The 23,391-nt window shown below is 25.9% G+C and overlaps 1 protein-coding gene across 1 annotated transcript in view; it reads left to right on the top strand.

Moving 5' to 3' along the window:
* The window catches only part of LOC129610427 (phospholipase A1 VesT1.02-like), a 128,995-nt gene that overhangs the window by 97,194 nt on the left and 8,410 nt on the right, over window positions 1-23,391 (top strand). The window lies entirely within an intron of this gene.

Raw genomic sequence — 23,391 nt, 5'->3', positions numbered from 1 at the left:
AAAAAAATTCTCGTCGATTCGCGACCTTAATTAAGATTATTTTTTTTTTCAAAATAATTTTTCATTAACTATTGTCGACTAGGGCCTTCACCAGCCGCCTCATTGGTTACGGTTCCATCTTCGTCTTTAAACTACTCAATTAACAGTTCTGCAGTAATGCAATTCCTCAATTTCGCTTATATTATATTTGTACAATGTTTGTTTTAATTATACATATACGTAAATAATGTACATGCTTCCTGGCTTCCTGATTTATATTTAAATTTGACTTTTCGTTTTTAGACATTTGTACCGTCTGCCGCATTCCCTTTTTAAATGAGCGACGGATTAGATTTTCCAATTTTAAAAGTATGACGTTGATGCTAAAAAATTATTTTCATTGACGTAAGATTTACTTTTATACGAACTCATGTATTTTGCCATGCGGTATTATTTCGGTATGTTGCCCTGGCAATGAAGCACTTTCAATTACCGTGTATTACAGTTATTTAGGATGACCATTAAAATTGAAAAAGTAATACCAAACGACTTCATGTAAAAAGTATTACCCGAAAAATACTAAATTGGTGTTTCGAGTACATACTATTATTAATAATATACTGCTATAGTATTGTTATTCAAAACCTTCATTAAAAATATTTATGTTTACCAGTGTAATTACAAGGTCTAATACATTATAAATTTGTGAAAAAAATCGTTGGTATATACATATATTCAGTAAGATATATTATAAAATAATCTATCACACAAAAAATACTAGCCGCATGTCTTTTAAAACAAAATTATAAATATTTCTATTAATAATTTAAATAAACTGATAATGTTTCGTAAATTTAGTTGTACTTGAACAAATATATGCATACATACAATATATATATTTAAATTTCTAATATTTTAATCAAGTAATTTTATTTATATCTTATCTTTTATATATAAATGTTCTCAAAATATCTCCGGAGATTTTGCGTGTGCCACAAAAAATTTATGATAAAAACGTACGTACATACATACAAAATGTTATTTATAAATTATTTACTTTCATATTATAAAATGTATATACAATTCAATTTAAATTTAATATACTTATTATGTATATATATCGTTATATACGATCATACTTTTTATATTTTAATGCTCATGTATTTTAGCGACTAACAAAACAATAAATAACAAGCGTAAACTTAGTATATAGCTAGTAAGTAATAAATTACACCTAGATTTCAATTTAATTTAAAAATAATTGGAATTGTATTTTTCGTTCTTTTCAATAAAATACCAAATTTGTTGTATTTTTTTCTTTTATTCAATTTATTTGTTTATTATTGTGATTATCGCAAATTAAATTTACATAAAAAAGAAATTCTATGGCGGTAAACATTAATCGCATACCGCATCGGTGTATACGAACAACATTTTTAGTTTTGTCATCTCTGGTTTCAAAGAGAGAAAAATTTAAGAAAAAAAGACAAAATTATTGTAAATTTTTTAAAAGCGGCATTTTTTTCTCGTATTTACAAATATTTTTTTAATATAAGTACATAATAATTATATAATAATATTTAAATATTAAAATGTCTATAAAAATAAGAAAAAAAACAGTGAGAATCTCCAGATATACGCATTCAATGTAAAAATGTTAACTACTGGTAGTAATTTAACCATATTTACTCTTGGTCAGTTACCAATTTTCACTGTTATTAACTATCAAACGTGTTTGTATATTATTCTAATAACTATTCGGTATTCAGTTAAAAAAACTGAAACAAACAAACTGAATTAGCTTACAAATTAACCGTATATCAAATAAATATATTCGTATTGGTCATTGAATTGGGCTTCTACATCATAAACTTATGCACATAAGTTTTGTTTCCATATACACTTATACGTTTAAAGATATGTAATAAATGTATGAATAAGTAAAGAAACTTCTATATAAAATGTAAAATATGATGATATACTTAATGCATGTATAATGCATTATCCTTAATATAGGGTGTTACGTAACCAAAGCAAATATATATTAATTGAAAGTTATGTACAACTTATTATGGTTATTAAAAAACTATATGCGATTTTTTCATAAATTCTGACTCCTGTAGAATTAAATTCAGAAACTGTGAAGCAATTTCAGTATTGAAAAGAAAGGAAAATTTGCTATAAGATTGTTTTGTTTAAATATTTATAGAGCTCGGAAAAATATTTAAATTTGAAATTCATAAGATGTTGTTTTAATAGTAGATTTTTCTTTTAGTGAAAAGGCAGTATTTGCGGCATCGCATATACATATTTCTATTATCTATAAGTTCTTACTTCTACAATAATGATTGAGTACAAAGGTTTCAAAATTCGATAACATTTTTCGACCAAGTCTTTTATGGATGAATTTAGTCCAACAAATAGTGCAATAAGAGTAATTTTCTTTTTTGTACAACCAAATTGGGCAGTTCAATTTAAGGCATTTTCATTTTACCAATATACCATCAACAAAGAACACTATACAATAATGAAGCCCCAAAAATAAATTTTACAGAATTTTTTCAATAACTTTATTTTAATAAATATGTTGCAAAAATTACAGAAATAATGAACCCGAGCTTAAATCATTAAAAAATTGTTTCAACCTTACTGTAACTCACCAATTGATAATTTCGATTCAATAAATTAAAAAATTTTCAACTATAGTTCCCTTCATATATACCTGCACTATGAAACTCAAGCTTTCTTGATAAAATTTTAGAATTGCTTGTACACTATCGAGGACAACTTGTGAGAATGGTTATTTCGTAAATCGGTGTAATAAATTTGAAAAAAATTCTAAATAGTTAATAAAATAAGAAATTTTATTGATTTAATCCTTAAATTTATCATCATACTTTTACGATATATACATTTTTTTTAGAAGTAGAAGAGAAAACTATCAATTTAGAAAAAAGTACAAAAACAATTAGAACAAAAACGATTTTCTAAATTCTAACAGAGTGGGCAATTTTTCTTAAATTATTGAATTGTTTGAATAGGAATTAGTTTATCATTATCGTAAACCTTAATATTTGTTAATTTTTATGAACACACATCTGTACAATTTTATATTAACATCAATGTAATAATAATAAATTAATTTTATTTTGCATAGCATTACATACAAATAATTTACCTCAATGCAGTAAGATCCATCCATTCTTTCTTTATGTTAAAGAAATAGTTTGAAAATGTTAAATGTTGAGGTTGCAGGAGCAAAATAAGTAGAGATATATGAAAAAATAATAAAATTTCATAAAACATTGAGTAAAAAATACATATTTTTAGTTCGTTGAAAAAGGAGGTCATTGTACAATAGTTTTTGCCAAGTTGTTTGACTCTTTTTCTATCCCAAAATCTTATTTCGTATAAAAAGGAATACAGAATCAAGTTCTACGCCTATATGTGATGCCATTTAAAATTTAACTATTTTGGTTGATTTTTCGTTTTTGATTGTTGCAATCAAACATGTATTTTGCTTTCCATTTTAATCATTAATAAAATCTGGCTTATGGATATATGGTTTAGTTATGAAAGAAATGAAGAGAATCGATCACTAAATTTTGAGGTCCAAACGGCAAATAATAATATCATTATAACTGTTAAAAAGTTCGTCAATTTCTGAAATTTTCTTATAAATTGTTTTTTAATTTGATAAGAGTATTGTATATTAGAAAACATACTAAAAATTTGGAGCGTAATTATTAATCCTGCGCGCTTAATGGGTTAAAACAAGAAATATAAATAAATTTGAGAGAATTTTTTTCTTTTAAATATAGAATGGGCGTCACATTTAAATAATTTATAGAAAATTAATTTTAAACAAACCGTATGCACAGCGCATCAGTTCTCAGTTGTAAAGGAAGACAAAAACAGTAGTCTTTTGGAAATTAGAATTCGCAAAGCTCTTTATATTTGAAAATTCATGAAGAAAGTCGTTGTATTTGTGTGAATACTATAATAGCAAAAGTATATAAAGTGGGCATTCACTTTGCTAGCTTTATATTCTTAAATAGTTTTTGATATATATTTTACAGGGAAAAGTGTTATTTTCATCAGATATATGTAATATTATTAGTTGCCATGTCTATTTTGCCATGAACCAAAAAACAAAGCAGAAAAATACTTCAGAGAATTTCAGGATTTTGCTAATGGTCATTTTACTTTTTGCTTTCTTTTCAATTATTGTAGTGGGTGATTAGAAGAAATTAATTTTAGCTTTTGTCTCAATGAGACCGAAAATTAAACCTAAGAACACACACATACAGGCAAATGTTATACGTTACTACTTTAAGAAATCAAATAAAATTTATTTTGATAAATTCAAATAATTACTTTGCTATGTGGGTACAAAATATAATGCGATAATTACAATTTTTGACCGCCATTAAAGAGGCTAAAAAGAGGAGATAAAGAAAAAACCTGGAAATAAAAGGCAAAGACAAAACAAGTTTTTTTCTTTTCAACTTGAAATGGTCTTTTGAGATAAAACGTTGAAATCTCTGTTGTATGAATGTTTAATAATTAAAACGAATTTACCAGAGACAAGCTAAAATGCTTTGACTTAGTATAAAATATAATTAAATTTTTGTTCATATGTGGGACCAAACCAATTTTAGACAGTAAAAGTTTTACACTCATGATTTTTTAAAGTTCCATTCCATTTTAAAGTTAAATTCCATTTCAACTTATTTAAGAGTGACACAAAATGCTAATTTTCAAGTGATGGTGCAAATATACTTAACAAATTATCGCACTAATTTCAAAAAAATTTTCGTGCAATATTAATGCCATAATCTAAAAAGTGATTTTTTGTGTAAAATTATCAAGTAAATTTAATGCAAAAGTTGTACTTGTCAGCGAAAATTACTCTATAAAAGTTTATAATTTGCCCATAACCGAGTGAAGTCACTTTCACACCCTTACTTATACAAATATCGGTTCATTTTACGCTAATCTGTGAGTAGATTCAACTATAAAATTCCTTCCAAGTGAAGAAAAAATGTACGTGCTAAATGAATCTGCTACAGTGAATGCTCAATTAGAAATACCTTACTTAAATTTTAAGACTTGTAACACGTTTTTTGCAGTATAATAAAATATCCTTTTTCTTACGGTGAGGAAAAGACAACAATGGCGATCTTATAGTTTCTAAAACTTCAATTTGCCTCTATTGTTTCACTAATAAATTCTTTGAATTTTGAAATATTTGAATTGATGTGAAATCACAATACAACATATTTTGGTTTAAGAGCAAACTCTTTCGTCTTTGGTCTGGTGCACGAGTTTTTTCCCTGTTATATATTACTATCATTTAAATTGTCATTTTATTATGCAAACGCACTTAATTTTATTCCCATGAATGAGATTTTTTTTTATTTTTACTTTTTTTTCCGTTTTAATTAGATTTGATGTATTATAAAGACCTCGGGAAAACAGAAATAAAAAAAAATAGCAAGTATAACATATGAAAATGTTAAGGGAGCAAGGTCATATGTAATGCACCTTTTTTGTTTAAATTTTTCTCTTTCTTGTTTTTACCTTTGATTTAATCTGAAATAAAATATTTTTTATGAGCTCAGAGTCTTTTTTTTTAATTCTTTATAATATTATTTGTAGTTATGTATGAGTATGTGTCTATATGTAAGTATGAGTATGTATGGTGTATGAATTGCGGACAGTTGATTATTCAGTCTCAAAATGTGAAATCTGTTATGATAAATTCACAACAGAGAAATAATTAAAAGAAAAAATAAAACAAAATTAAAATTAAGAACGTTTTTATGTTTGTTGTCGCTTAAAATTAACTTTGAAAATGTGGTCAGAAAAAACATATTTAATTCCTAAATATGTAGATAAAAAAAAGAACCAAAAAGTACAAGATAAAAGCTACAAAAAAAATACAAGATTCAAATATATGAAAACATTGCCTTGACAGACGCTGCTATTAATTTAGTTTTTTTTTTTTTTGTAGAGGGTAGATTGTCAGTTCCTTCTGTCTTTTCATATTATTATGAGTAGAGCATGTATAAATTTTAGACGCATAAACGAATTAGCCGCTATATACATATAGCGGTCAAGTTAACATAAACTTGAGAACTGAAATTTGGAAAAATTATTTTTTCTTTTTTTTTGTGTTCTTACTATTTTGTTTTAGGTGTTTTTATGAAATAAATAATATTTTAAATATTGTCTGTCTGTTTGGCAGTTTTCTGATCTAGGTGGCAGAAAATAGGAGAAACTGGAGGTTTGGAATAAACGTTGAATTTAAGCTTCAAAAAATATTTGACCGCAAGTTATTAAGAAACTAAATTGAGCAATTCGAACTTTTAAATCAATCACTTTTGACTGTTTCAAGCGGTACCAAATACTTAGAATTTTTTCAATGCGTTTAATTAGAAGTAAATGCATATTAATTTTTTTGATTTAATTCTGAAGTTTCTTGCAGAACTTAAAATTTTGTATCAATTCTGATTACAATTAAAAAATAATTTTAATATTAATAAAAAATTTTTTATTATCTGTTCATTCCATTATTTGTATAAATAAGTCTAAGAATGACAAAATATTTACACATTAACAATTTCAATATATAAAACTTTTGACAACATGCTTAAAATTCTGTTGTTATAATAAGCTGCGGAAGTAGAATTTGGAAGACTTTTGTTGCAAATTCGAATTGTTCATAGTTCAATTACACAATTACACTCTTTCACTTTTTGTTTATGTATGTCAATACAACATTCTTTCAAACAAACAAACCCGGTGGTTTAAATTTTTTTAAAAATTAATTTAATATTAAGTTCTTCATGTTCTTCTCTAACCTGCGCAAAAGTGTAAAAGCCTATATAAATGATTTTTTTTAAATCAAATCAAAATATCGAACCTAATTTACTTGTTTCTAATCCTAAGCAATTTTATTTTTAATATCAGACAATTTTTTAGTACAAGAATTTAGTATTAACGTCACTTTGGAAACAAACGTGACCATCAGTTACTATAACTAAAATTGTCATCATTTATAGGTGTAGAGGGAAAAAGAAGGAGAAGGAAAAATAATATTAGTAGTATTAATTATTAATGTAAAATGTTATAAATTAAAAATGAAACCAGCAAAACCACACTAAGAATAAACTAACAATTAATTAAACAAAATCAATGCTACCGTGAAATCTGGCCTTAAGCACCCTTTTACTTATTTTCGTACAAAAAAGCGACGACGAATACAAGTTAATTTCCAGCAACATACGTGTCATTGACTTATGCATCCCATTGTCTACTATCGTACTATGACACTAAATATTGAAAAGCTCGACTGACTTGAAATTTTTGGGGTTCTCCCTATAAGTAATTCTCTGCACAGCCTCAATACGATATGTTTTACCAGATCGCACTGAGATGGTATTGTCTTAATAGGAATCAAAAATTGAAAACCTACGTCCTACGACATACTTCCTACAGACGATCACACATAATACAACTATTATAGGAAATTTGATTTTTCAAAATCTTTTCTTACCTTAGAGAAAATAATTTAAATTTAAAAAGCAAATGTACTATTAAACAAAGATTCTTGTTTTTCTTATTATATTCGAATTTTTTTGTCAAAATCAAAATCATAAAAGTTATCATCACCATGGGAGGCCATTTAACTGCTCATCATCATTATACTATCAACACTATTATCATAAAGAAAATTATGAAATTTGAATATTTCAGGGTACTAAAAACAGAAAAAAAAAAAACAACAAAGCCGCGTATTTCTTTATCAGATGTGCAAATCTTTTCGCGGAAATTACTTAAAAAAAAAAAAACAAATTCACGTGAAGAAAGTTATACGAAACAAAACAAAAGTAACAAATCTTTGGTATTCTCATAATAAAATGGCGATAATTAGCCCTCAAAATGAAATCACCTTACGGGTGGTCACCAAATTAGCACACACAAAAAAAAATTCACGAAAATGAAAATTTGTTTCTGTGATATTTGCGTACACTTAATATGCAACCGTTTTATAATATATTAACAATTTTTCATTTTATTTTTATAAATTTTATAAAAATTAATTGAAAATTATGATTATTTCAATATTAAAAAAAAACATATAAAATTAGGGAATTTTATTGCATTTTAATGAAACACAGAAATCCTTTTCTTCTTGTATTATGTGCATAATGTTTGGGAGAATTTTAATGTTATCTTCGTTATTTGCCAAAAAAAATCAATAAATTTTACGATTTTGTAAAGAATAAGGAGCCGAAAAACCTAAAATTATTATAAATGTTCTTTAAAAAGCACATTTTTGTCAGCATAGGAGCATTTTAATAACATTAATAAAATTTTATTGATTTTTAAATGTACAAGTTTGCTTGTATTCAATTTGTAAATTATTAAAATTTATTAATCAATTTAAGAAAGAAAACATAAAAATTCTCAAAAAACAACGATTAATCCTTACAAAAAAAAAAAAATACAAAAGGAAGAAATTTTTAATTAATTTTTAAAAATTTCAATTTTAAAAAATTGAATTGTCGAAATTACTTCATACAAACCATTGTTAATAAAGGAAAGTAGAAAGAACTTATTGCTAAAACAAAATTGAATTTAAAAATAAGGCAAAAATGTGCTGTTCTATTGTGACTCTGCAATTAAAACTCTTGAAAATTTCGTGCTTAATCTGTTTTGGCTTAACCTTTTTTAAATTGATTATCTCTGTTACCTTATTTGAACATTGAATTACAGGGAGCAATAAAACGGTTATTTTTACATATTTAATTTTTTTATTATTTTACATATTTAATATTTTTTCTTCTAATAGACTGCTATTGTAACTTCATTGTCCTTGGACATTAATCTCAAAACAATTTGGGTTCTTGTGGATACTAAATTATTCGAAATTTTTACCGAAATTTCTGATAGGTAAATATCGCCTTGTCTTCGTTATTCGAAATTTTAAATTTTAAACTTTTAAAATTTTCATTACATATTACAAAATTCTGAATTAACCTGTTAGCAAGGAGTAACGAAAAGTATTCATTTATTTTTGAAGATAAACTTAGCTTGAATTACAAATATTACAAATTAATTTTATCAAGCGTTGCTTTTTTGTTTCAAAAATAAATTTAATTTTTAATAATCTAAAAATAATCTAAAAATAATATAAGGACGACTATATAATAAAAATGGTTTGTAATATAGCACTTTTCCCTTCAATAAGTGAAAATGCAATCTATGCAAAACAATAAGTGAAAATGCAATCTATGCAAACAAATAAAAACAATATATGTACCTGTTACATTATTAGAATTACTTTCATTCATATACGAATATATTTCTAAGATTGCATACATTCAGGATAACCAATAAATTTAATGTATAAAACCGAAAAAAAATTTAGAGAGGTGTTAGCATAATGCTCAAATTTAAGGGTTAATTGTGTAAGTTAAGAAAAATAATTTTAATTTATAATGGAATAACATTTACAACTAGCTTGCTCCATTTATAGAAATTTGAAAAAGCTTACAGTTTCGGAAATATAAGGTGCCAAAAATTCAAATTTTACAAATTTCGAGCGACTGTAACTTGAGAGGGGGTGGAAGTGGAAAAAAATTTTATTCTTACGAAAAGAACTATTTACTTGTGCCTAACAGCCGCTAATTCAGAGTCCTACAACCTTAGGTCTAGAAGAAAAACGATATCAAAAATGTGGGGGTGAGATAGGTAAAAAATTTTTCTTCTACGAATATAAGTTTCTAGCAAAGATCTATATACATACGAAATTTTAGCTTTCTATCTGCAAGCGTGTAAAAGTTTTGTAAGCAGACACACGCACGGACGGACAGTCGGATAGAGTGAAACTAAACAGATTTTTTTTTGGAAAAGTGCTAAAAATGGACGCTTAACATTCGAGTTAGATTTGTATGCAAATTAAATTTTAAATAAGAAGTGTACTTCTTTCTTTTTATTGTTACTCTTTCACTAAAAGTACAAAAAATTTCGACATATTCTTTGCATGTTGCAAGGAATAATCTTGGTCGCCACAATAGAAAAATTTGAAAATCAATTATTTTTTATTTGAAAATCAATTTAGCAAAAATAATATAAAAAAAATAAATCGCATAATTTAAAATTCTAAAATGAAAAAATATAAACTTACATAAAGTCTCCAACAACAGAATTAAATCAGACCATATCCACACTATATAAGAACAGTCTGAAAATAGACAGAGGGGAAAAATAAATAAAGTATAATAATAATTTCTAGGATAATAATTTCCAATATGCCAAAGCAGTTCAAAAAATATGACATGACCTTAGGCAACTAATAATGACATGTAATTGCATCCATTCAATTAAATTGGTGGCTGCTATTGTATTTTCAATATAAATTACATTTAGAGTACACAAACATTTATAATACATACATACATGTATGTTTTCTGCATTGAAAGAATGTGTACCAATGTGTATATGCAAAATTTGTGGGTAATCCAATCTCAATAATAATAATAATTTAACGTTATACGATCAATAAATCCTCAATATACATATATGCACGTAAAAGGTATATACGTTTTTCACGCAGGCAGATCAAATACGAGTTAGAGTTGCCAGTGAGCAAAAAAAGTTGTTTCTGATTTAAACCGCACCAATTTTCGCACAGTTGACTATTACTTAATGAGTACAAGAATTTCTAAAACTTCAACTTTTAATTTTTGATACCGTTTCAATATTCTACTATAATTTTTAAGATTTTCAAAAATTTCTTAAGCGTACACGCATTTGCTTGGTTAAGTAGTTTCTATCTTAAAGTCCGAATCTAATAGGCCATTAAAAGTTTACATTAATTACTATTTGATTAAAACTTACAGAGATTAATTCCAGCTTTTCTGCAACTCGGAGTTCGACTCAGACTCTACTCTTTTTCCCTATTTTTAAAATAGACTCCGTCACCTACTTGACCTTCAAAAATATTCGAATTCAACTCCTAATCCTGATTCTGACTCCGGATGTGACACCAACGCATAAGTTTTTTGAATATTTGAATGAAGTTCTGAAATTTTAAATTAAAAAAATTTTAAAATTTCCATTCTATATCCGCGACTATAAACATTAATCCATCAGCTATCTGCCAAAATAAATTCAACCGGCCACTCTATCAACTTAACCATACAAACCTATAGTGTTTTATAAATGCGGTTATATAACCATTACCGTGCTATACTTAAAAACCAATTTTTAAAATAATATTTAGAATAAATTTTGAAAAAAGAAAAGTCAAAACAAAGTTAAATTTGAATGCAAAATTTCTGTTTTCCTTAATATTTTCCATTTTTTTATTTTTTCGTACTCATACGTGGATTTTTGTGGTCATTGCAATTTAAAAAACAAAAAACACAAAAACAATAATATAAGTAAGATTGTGAATATTATAACGTGGGTGTTTAACTGGTTGCTTTCTGTTACATTATAATCATAAATATATGGAATAATTTCTATTTCAATGGGAAAGAGTGAGATAGATGTAAGTATAGAAGAGAAGAAAAAATTAAAATATTTGATCATATTTAAATTTTTTATTTGATTTTATTTACAAAATAAATTGAAATAAAAAAGTACCACGCGCTCGTCTTGTATATTGTGTTTTTGCAATCAATTTCTATATATAATGCGCTCTGCTTTAATTTTTAATTTAATAACATACATTTTTGTATTAATAATACAGTTAAGGACCAAAAAAAGAAACCTTATCAAAATTAATTTCGTTTCGGTTTGTGAGGATTTTCGATATTTTAGATAAGAAATGAGAATTATCGCAATTATCGAAATTAATCGATTTAACTCCCTTTTTTTAGTTGAGAATTCTAGTTATTTGTGAAAGCTTAGAAAAGTATGATTTTTAAACAAATTATACCGGCTCTTGTTAAAATGACACTTCTTTAAATTCTCTGTAAGTGTTGATTTTTTCGTCTTCATAAAATATTTGGGCAATCTCCTATGTGTATCAAACCACCTCTTTAGCCTTTTAGTCTAAATTTAACAAATTATTAAAAAGATTTTAAATGACATTTAGCTGTACGGTTGCGAAATGTCACTATACTTGTTGCGTTGAGTTCAGAATTGAGAAATTTCAAAGCAGTTGGCCCTGTTTTTTTTTTACTCCTTTTAGCTTTACACAACTTATTCTTAGTATTATTTGACAATTTAATTAATTGTTTATAATGAAATTTTCAATAAATTTTAGCTACTTTTCTATTATTCTAAAACTCCTAAAATGAATTTTTATCGTATCGTATGTCCTTTAGAAAAAAATTGTTTTTTTAAACTGACCCTTTAATCACTTCAATTTTTTCGTCATTCACTCAATTCACTAAACATTTAAATTACTGCACAAAATGAAAACAGCAAAAAATTTTTTTTAAAGGTAATAACAATAAATAAAATACAAGTAATCGAAAAAGTGACGAATTTGACACTGCATTGGGGCAAAACTTATTATCTTTGGGATGTCAATTGTCAATTTTATAGACATTTACCACCCAAGCGTTAAAATAGTTAATTCATGGTGGTTTAGTGGTTGTTTCCTCATTTAAATATATATGCAGAAACATATACATACATACATACATTCATAGATTCAATATGGTGTGCATAAATTTCTTATATTTATTTTTATATGGAGGTTGAAATCGATTAAAATTTTGTTATAAAATTTTTATTAAATTCTTTAATAAATTTTAATGAAAAAGTAAATAAAATGTCATTTAAAATTAGTTTACAATAAAATTTTATTAAAAATATAAGAAAATAGAAAAAAAAATAACTATAAAATATAAAATTAATGGTATTTTGACAGATTTGTATCGATTTAAAAAATTGAAATGTGTAGAATGTTCTCAAGAATATTTTGAAAAATTTTATATTTAATTTATAAATTTATTGCGACTTCTATATTTTCTATTATAAGTTTTAAATTTTGAATGGAATTTTGGTATCGAAAATAGCATTTACCGAAAATTATTCAGGCATTCAAAATCTACATGATGAGAGTTTTAAGTTAATAAAGTTGGGTCAAACAAATGGTTTGTTAATGTAGCACTTTAGGCTTAAAGTGAAAAAATTTCTTTTAACGGAATGAACTATTTATTAGGGTGCAAAAGCTGCTAAAACTTTAGACTCCAGCCTGCCAAACAACCTGCAGTCTAGCAGAATCAAAAAGTTGAAAAAATGAATTTTGGATAACGGTAAATTAAACGATAAATTAAAGGCCATTTTGTTTTTTTAAAGTTGAAATTTTGTATGCCACGGTAGAAGAAGCCGGCCCTGGACGAACAGAGTGAAACTATTAAGCACTTTTTTTTCAAAATTTTTTAGGAAAAGTGCTAAAAAATTACTAAAAAGCAAGATTTTTACAATGTTATGAAACTATCACTTTTGAAAATGAAGCAGTTTGTATTCTATTTGTATTTTACTTCTATAAAGATAATTTACCATTTTGAGTCATAACTGTTTATAAAATTTATTGCATATTATATTTGTATAAAATATTTTATATACAGCATTTTCCCAAACAATCAAGCCCTGCAATCAAAATTGATTTATTTTCTAAGGGGTTATGTTTAGTGACTTAAGTGATATACAACAAGCTTTTCCGGAAAATGTGGCCCATAATGTAAAGGTCTGCTATGCGCTTAACGGAAAATGATCCAAGTTGATACTCCTAAATTATTTTCGGATAACTATGAACATTTTGCGGCAAATAGAAAAAATCTCATTAAAATTAAAATTTTTGTGTTATTCTTTAAAATTTAAAATTCTAAGCACCCTGTATTTTGTTATACCGGTGAAATAGATATTTTGAATTAAAATTATATCCGATTGATGAATAGAATTTTATTGAAAAAAAATTTTGCAATATTTTTTGTTTGTTCTTCAGTGTTTTTAAAAAAAAGAGCATTACACAATTATTTAGTAGTGCTCACCTGACAGCTTCAAACAGAAATTTTTAAATTACTTTAAAGATTCAATGAAAAGAAGGATAAAAATATTTAAAATTCAAAATTATTTTATAGTTTTATAATTTAATTTCATAATAAATAACGAATCATCTTTAAAGTTACATTTTTTACTCATATTCTGCTATAATTTAGTTAAAAAAACATAGCAACAAAAAACCATAGGAATTTAAGTAATAAGTAATGTTAAAATCAACAAAAAAAAGTAATAAAGCGTTACGGCTACTAAAACTTATACGACTGGAGTTTTAGTTCAACAGAGAAGAAAAACAAACACTGAAAAAAACTCCACTTTTTTCACTAATATTTTATTGAATCCATTTAATTTTTTTTTCGTTTTCCTACAATCTTTAAAGTTAATTCTTTCAACCCGCAAGGAATGCATTGCAGCAGATCTTATAGTTCCATTTCCCACAGTTTTGTTTTAATTTTGTTTTTATTTTTAGCGTTTTGCACTTGTATTTCTCTTTTTGTTTTTTGTGCTCTCTTAACAGTTTCATATAGCAAAAAAATTTCATCTATAAAAATTATAATTGAAAAATTTTACAATCAATTTTTTTTTTCATTCATTTTTCTGGAAAATATGATTTTAATTGATAACTGATTGATGAACTTTTTGCTGTTAAATCCATTTATTATCAGGTTTACCTCAATCAATCTTCAACTTTTCAGTAATTTTCAAACAAAACAAAAAACTAAAATTAAGTAAATAGTAAAAAATTAAACAAACAAAATGGGAAACGAAATCATTTGAAACAACGAACAAAAACATATTCTAATAAAATTAGATTTTAAATCTGTCCGGCTTCTTATAACATGAGAAAAATTTGCACAAAACCAATAGTTTTATTTCTTTTGAGGTCGCATTCATGGGTTACTGGTATTGCTTTCTAAAAAAGCAAAAACTTACAACGAAATATTATACTCCCTCATAGTCGAAATCGTCGAAATCGAAATTCAGCAAATTATTTTTAACTATTTAGAACGTTGACTCCTAATTTGCTGTCTTAATAATTACATTGTTGCTCTAAATTACAATCAATACGGATTAGATCCTAACATTTTGGATTTTGAATCACTAGCCTCGACTCAAATTTTAAATTTAAAAGGATTATTCTACTTTTTATTGAGCAGAATTATCAAGTTTTAATACTTTTGTCAAATTGGTAATCTTTAAAGAAATTATTATAGAAAATCATAGTCAGCGCTCAAACACTTCAAATATTTAGTTGATCAATCTTATACAACGAGTATAATATCTACTAGTACAACGAGTATAATATCAATATTCCAAAATTTTGTTATTTAATCAATTATGTGTCATTAGTTATTTGACATCGTATAACGTATATCGTATAACATGCACTGCATGAGGACAATTTAAAGAACGGACTAATTTTATACGTCTATTTGTTTTTCATTTGACTATTTCTCATTTCTGAATTAGAAAAACCACAAATCATTTTGCAAAGAGTGACTAAAATCATTTTGTATCTTGGGATTAGAAAACTCTATGGAACTGGTGTAACACTGGGTGATTGTGGTTAGAGATTTCCTTCTAACTCTCTTTCATCATCATATCGATCGCTTAGTATAATTTTTTTTTATTTTATTACTTTAATAGAATTTTTTTCTTTTTGTAACATTGTTTTGGTATTACCAATTTAATCGCTTAAGTTTTCTTCATATTTTTCTCTTTATTCTCATTTGCTTTTTTTTTCAGCTTTTTAGCGAAGCAATTGCTTGCGGTTGGCGCATTAAATGGGCCATGATTTTCGTCCTCATCAACATGTTTTCCCATCATATGTTATGTGATTGTTTTTTTTTCCTTTCAGTGTCGTTGATGTGATGAGTTTGACTTAAGCAAAATAAGAGAAAGAAACAGCAAAAAAACTAAAACTGAACTGTAGAAAATAAGTTGGCGGCGGCGTTATTAAAATGGTGAAAAATGATAAAAACTCTTAAAGTATTTTTGTACTCTGTTGAAAGTTGAAATAGAAAAATAATTTCATTTCTCTTTCTTTTTTTTTTGCTATTTACAGTTCATTAGACAAGACGTTTTGTTAATTGACAAGTTTTGACTCTCTATCGACAGATAGGTACTCTGATATAGACATACATCAATACAATTATTATATTGCACATCTTTGCCAACATATGATGTGAGTTCTCTTGCTTCGGTTCTGGTATGATAAAACAAGCCAATTTATTAATAGAAGAAAAAATTGCTTATAAATTAATTGACTTAAAAATTAAAAGAAAAAGTAAATTAAGTAATAAAAGTTTTTTGATAAAGAAATTCAATTTTTATGAAAATTTCAATTGATTCGAATAAAGAATTTCTTGTATAACGGAAAAGGTGGATCGCGTAAAAAAAAGGTGGTTAGAATTGACTTTGTATTGATTTATGAAAAATTTTTTTTCTTCTATTTTTAAGGTTAACATCGCCTTTATTTTTTAAGAATTTTTAATTGTTAGGGTTTTTTCTTTTTTTTTCAATTTTCTATGTCATTGCAGAGTGCGATTAATCAAATATGTCATCATTCGCCATGTGACTTGAACAGAAGAATTTTATCATTTTTCACACAGTTTTGATTAAATTGCTGACTTCCTTTAAAAACTAGTTTTTTTTTTTTGTAATGCATAGGAAATTAAATAAAATTGAAAATAAATTTAAAATTTAAAACAGACTTTTTCAACTTACGCCAGACATTCTCACTAGTAAAGTGAGTTCGTTCGATAATTTTACATGTATTGCGTTACGTACGTTTGGCTACAAATATTTGGAAATTTAAGAAATTGTTTACTGAAATATTAGAAAAATTTTTTTTTCAGAATAGAAAATGCCTATCCGTTATTTTAAGTGTTTTCTGATAAACGGGGTTTTTTAAAATTAAAATTTATTTTTATTCTGGTAGAAAATGACAAATTTTAACTTTAAAACATATTTTTTTGGCGTAAAGCCTAAACATATAGGCATCTGCTTTGCATACGGTAGCAAATAATTTAAAAGAAATAAGATCCTTTATCAATTTCCAGCAAAAAATCGTATGTAAGGGGGTGAGTGTAGATATACTCGTTTTCGAGCTGCAGTCTGTTTAAAAAAAAGGTACCAGATTTTTTCTGCATATAAATATTGAGTAACATCAGTGGCTTGTTTGACAGGTAATTAATTACTCTTTGTTTTCGGTCTTACTGTCAATTAAATTTGAGACATAGTTTTCGAGCTTAAGCTCAGCAAAACACTGAATTTTTGTCTTTTTTTTAAATATTTTTTAAACAACTCGCTATATTAAACGCTATGTAAGAAATTATCGTTTTGAATCCACACAAGTGTTTGTACATATTTTTGTTGGGCGAAAAGTTTTGATTTTTTTCCAGAGATAATTGAATAACGAATTGAACTAAGTCTACAAAATTTTCCAAAGTATTATGCAAAGTTAGAGGACAGAACTATATTCTATTCATTTTAATCCAATCGAAGTCCTAACAGCTGCTACACAACGTCGAAAACTTCAAAATGTATTCAAATATAAAGTAACAATTCCGTATATGTTAATTTAGTTGCTCCTATATTTTAGCTGAAATTTCATATAAAACTTTGGTAGCTGAAATACAACTAATTTTGTTATAGCTGTCACGTATTATGTAATATAGTTACTTAGCTTACAATCTTTAATTAATGAATTGTAATGAATTATTAGAAGTAGGAACACTATTCTAAAAAAATTTTGTAAAACTGCAGGGACTGCATTTGCAATAATGAAATTTTATTCGAAAATTAGCTAACAACATTATATTGTAAATATATTAAGATTACTGGCCATATTAAATACGAACTATTTTCATTACAAAGCCATAGTTTAAAAAAATATTTCACTTCACTCCTCTATATATGTTATGGGTGCACATCATTTAATATCAACAATAACATTTTCGACCATTTAATATTAGCAATAATTTTGAATGGCCAAATTAGCTCGGAATCGTAGTATAAATTTATTTCAAGTGTATTGATATAAAATCTGTGCTAATTATACTTGTAATATTTTGAATAATTTCAAAAGTAAAAATTTATGTCAATTGACAACACAAAAAAATGTACTCATTAATCATTTATTAAAAATAGTAAAACGGTAATTTTTTAAATGTTGTCCCCAACTACAAAATGTTTAAAATTTAAAAGTAAAAATTTCTGCTTTTTCATGCTCCCACGCACTTACACCTTGATTTGACATTTCACATGTAACATGAATGGCCCAATAATATTTACTACATTGCAACTAAGTTGTTTAATTTATACTTCGCGTTGTTCAGGATTTATATGTATAAATAATATAAACACAAACACGCATTCTTATATGCTGCTATATACAAATGTTGGCAGTTATGTCTGTACAATGCCGATAAAATCTAAAAATCTTTTATTCGGTCTCTTTAGCCTGTTAATCTGTTAAATACTTCTGTTTTCATACGTTTTTTTTCAATCTCTCTTATCAATAGTATCAGCATCGTCATTAATATATTTGAGCTCATAATTGGGTGCAACACATACAACAACATTATAAATGGCACAGTTAAAAAGTAAAAAAATAATTAAACATAGTGTAAGGGGAATTTTTGTTCGTTTATAGCAACTTGTAAATTATTTTGTTTTTGATTTTTGTTGAAACTTGCTATTTATTTCAACTTTTTTATATCTTAATGCCTTAAAGTCCACTTTAAGTATTTAGAATAAGATTATACCAATATGCGTGCAAAGTTGACTTTATATACAAATGGATTAAAGTAACTGGCTCACGCATATTGTATATTCAACTTTTGTAGTTTATGCACAAAGTGTGTAACAAATCAATATAGTAAATGAAAAATTAATGAAATACATAAATGTTTGAAGGAGTCATCTATGGGATACAAGATTTTTTGAAATTTAAATTGCGTTTTTTATTTAAACGTGAATTTATTTTTTAGGGATGTGAAAACTATAACTGAAAGTCGCTATTGCAGCATGTCACTTCATTTAACTTTAAAAAAAATTTAAAATCCTTGCTTTCCCTACACACAATATGAAGTCACTTAGACCGGGACTAATAATCTGCTTCCTAAACCTCAAAAATCTGATATACATTGGGAGCTAGAAAGAATAGCTCTGTCAAACTAATCAGAAAATAATTATTAGTTAGAAGTAAAAACTAAAATGAAGTCCAGTTTTATAAAATAAAGTCTTAAATATCACTAGCTTCCAATTTAAGGCTTGGTTCGAATAAATATTAAAAAAATCATTGAATAGCAAAATCTCTTAAAATTTAAAAATTCACAAACTGTTGAAGAAGTTTACCACACACTACTTTTTTAGAAAACACAAAGAAAATCTACAAGAAACTTTGCTGACGATGTCAAATTTTCCGTGCAAGCAAGTACATTGAGCATATGCATATATATACGTACGTGCACATGTTTCTATACATATATATTTACAGGTTATATCTCAAAGATTATTATTAACTACATCCTTTCGGTTGAACGGATATTATGTATAAGGTAGAAAAGAAAAATAAAAATCGTAACACAAATTTAATCAAAACTATGCAATAAAACATTGTATGAGAGGCGGCAGCACTTTTACAGTGTTGATACAAAAATATTTGTGCAAATTTTTTATGTTATTTTTCTGTGGAACATGATAAAAACAGAGGCAAAATTAAAAAAAATTATAAAAAAATTGGTATGTTAACCCACAAAAGTCAATTATAATTTTTTTTTGGTATGTTAGTTAAAAAGTTCCAAATAGTTTCTTGGTTTTTCAATTTTAAAAGGCACACAATAAAAGAAATGGTAAAAATTATGTAGTCTTGCTAATAAAAAATTTCCCATTAAAATTAAACAGTTTAACAGATTGTCTTAAATACTCATTATAAGAAATTAATTGTAATGAGTAAGTGCTCATTAACTCATAAATGAATTTACATGGATAAATGAAATAATGAGCATTTACCGCTTGAAAATCGAACAAAAACAATAAAAAGTAAATGTTCGGGGCATAGGAAACTTTAATAAAAAGTTTGGTTTCGATTAAAGTATTTACAATCTTCTTGGCTCAATGTTAATTACTTAAACAAACATAACACTAGAGCTTCCAAAAAATATTTTGTGAGGCAGATGAATTTGAGTCAAAAATTAATTTGATGTGGCAACGGAAAAATCTTTGAAATATGGAAAATTTTTGTACATGATAAATTTTTTATTAAGCAGAAATTTTTCAGTCGAATTTAGAGGACGCAATTGTACCTTACACCATAACAATCTGATTATTAAATCAAAATCTAGTAACTCAGTTGAACAAAACTTTTGAGGCTGGTATAAATTATGGTTGCGCACTTTTTGTCATGGGGTTGTCTTACAATTAATTTTTTTTTAGATATTTTGATTTAGCTTTTAATGATGTATAGTAGCTCCCTGAACCTGTTTGTTTGTTTTTCAAATATTTGAATTAATATTTTTAGTAATATGGCAGGTACCTGAATCTCACGTTCGAATTATAGTCCAATTCTAATATCTGCCATCCTTGGGATTTACGAAATTCCGAAGTTTTATTTTTATTTTTACTAATTTGTACACGGTATGTCTGTCTGAAATTCAATTTATATTAAAAATCCTTGGAATACGAAAGTGTGCCTGTTTGAAACACAATTTATGGTATTGAATTAATATAGATTTTAAAGCATGTAACCTCAGTATTATTAGTTTATAAATTAATATAGTATATTCGTCATGCATGGTGCTTATATATAATTTACTAATCTGGTACATTTAGGCATTAAGCTGAAACTTAATGATGATTCAGCAGAAATATTGAATTTTCCAGTAAAAACTTTTCAATTACAATTTGCTTACTTAAGTAATTTTCTACCAAAAATATTTTTAAATCAGTGAACAACGAAAATATTTTCGCATTTCAATTCGGTATAAAATCAAAAAAAAAAAGTAATTTTCTTCATCCGATTTTTGTATACAATTTTCCGCATATTTTGGGCATTAAACTGATTTAAAAATCTATATATATAAACTATAATAGTAGGACGTAAATATTGCATTTGGTATATGCATTGTAACCATTAAATTTCATTTTCATTCATAATTTAGATTTAGTTCTAGATTTAGTGTAATTTAGATATAAGTTCATAAGAGCACTTAAGTCCCAGTCGGTATTGTGATACTAAAATTACATAACATCTAAATATTAGTTAGCATATATTACAGTTACATAAAATACATCGGATAAGCTTGCATAATAATATATGCAATGATAATTTACTTAATATAAAGATTATGAACAATTTTTTGTGTGCAAAAGATTATTTTATTTATTGAAGACGATGCTGGAGTGCTCATATATATGAAAGGATTAAGAAATATAAAGAATATGCATTTTGGTTATACAATTTAGAAAAATTGTAAGCAATCAAGAAAATATTCTATGCTTCTACGAGTATTCCTTCTTTTAAGAATTAATTGTACAATTTGAATATAAATTAAAGATTTGTTACACTGTGCAGGTGTACTTGTAATAAAAATTTACAAATACTGCAACATAATTGGCTTTAAACAATGAGTTACTTATGTGTACCACATGCGAGTAATGATAAATCAGATTATACAAAAATGATAGAAGCGATTATAATTTAAGATGATATTTTGAAAATTTTATTATGTGTGGATGTACGTATACTTTTTCATTTTAAAAATTCTACATACATATAGCAATACAGACAGTTTTCATTATTCTTTTAATACTTTTATATAGATTACAGTAGATTATTAATCAGGAAAATATTGCTCAGTTTTTTTAAAAGATATTTTAAGAAACTCAAAATTATTTTAGAATTTATTAAATATTAATGGTACCTATTACCTTCGAAGAAGTCCAATATTGCAGTGAAAAATTTTTAGTACTCGAAAATCTTTTATTTACCTCATTCCTTCTTTATTATATTTCAAACATTGAAAACTAGAAAAGAAAAAGTGCGACAACTCTGTGTTCAAATTGATAAATTCCGAAATTTTTCTACATTTATACGAGAACGATTCAGAGCTATTTTGCAGTTTTCTATTGCATATTAAAATAAAATTGGTTAATATTAATAGTTATGGAAGTTATAGTCATTTAAGTAGATACAACTTTTTGTCCGAACCAAAATTTTTCAACTAGTGTTATAGGGATTAAATATTCATTTGTGGCCTACCCGCCAGAAACGATTTTTTCATAAAATTGTACCACCTTTCTGCCCGCCAGAGATTATAACAGATTTGCACTGTATATGAGAATAAAGAATTTTACAATTATTACCAAATTCTGCGAAAGTACTTCTTATTACTAAATTAAATTGCATTAGCACATAAAAACTGTACGTTTAGTACTTCTTGTCCTTTTGTTCGAATCAAGTCAATATTAAATGGGATTCTTGCCTTTTCATTGACATATAGGAAATTTGGTTATCCTAATTAACTTGTAGATATAAAGGTATAGAGGAGCAGGTATGAATTTCAACCGACTCAGATCTCAACCATGAACCAAAATAAACATACATCACTATATTACCTAATGCTAAGTGGCAAATTTAGTGTACTTTACAAATTTTGCACAATTTGTATTAGTATAATATATAGAAGTTGTATATAGAGTAAGAAGTCATATATAGGCCAATTTTTGTTGTTATAAAATTTTATACAGTATTTTGGGCAATTATTATGCATTAATTATGGAATATCATGATCAAAGCGCATCTTTGTAGAAATAATAAATAATTATGATTTTAATCGTATACAATTGAGACTAATAATAAAAATGATTAATATTTTATACGAGTAGTAAAGATTCCAAAATTAATATTGAAATTGAAAATATGGGTTATAAATTTACAATTTATTCTTATAATTTTTTTAATAAAATACTATCTTGCCCAATTTTGTCACAAAATCTCTTATCACAATATCCAGACTTCATATATGTACGTGAACGGTACAATTTACTCAAGTTTTCATCACAATCTTCAAATTGCAATACATTATGGAATATATACAAAATATATTTTATTGTAATTTATATAAATTTCGAAATTTCAATCTTAATCTTAGTATAGCATCATGAAATTTGTACCATTGCTAAATTTACCAAAAGTTTGGAAACAGGTAATGACATTCATTAAAATATATTTTTGGCTTATTAGTAACTTTGATCAAAAATTAAGATCAATTAGAGTTTCTTTAAGATCAATATTATGGTTTAATGAGATAATGAAATCCAACAGCAACTACAACAAAACAACAACAAAAAATTATAATTTAAGCTTTATTA

The sequence above is a fragment of the Condylostylus longicornis genome, unplaced genomic scaffold (genome assembly GCF_029603195.1).
Source record: "Condylostylus longicornis isolate FDR11 unplaced genomic scaffold, ASM2960319v2 ptg000044l, whole genome shotgun sequence".
Classification (NCBI taxonomy): Eukaryota; Metazoa; Arthropoda; class Insecta; order Diptera; family Dolichopodidae; genus Condylostylus; species Condylostylus longicornis.
The sequence above is the reverse complement of the archived record's forward strand: the minus strand, read 5'-3'. Positions and strand labels throughout refer to the sequence as shown.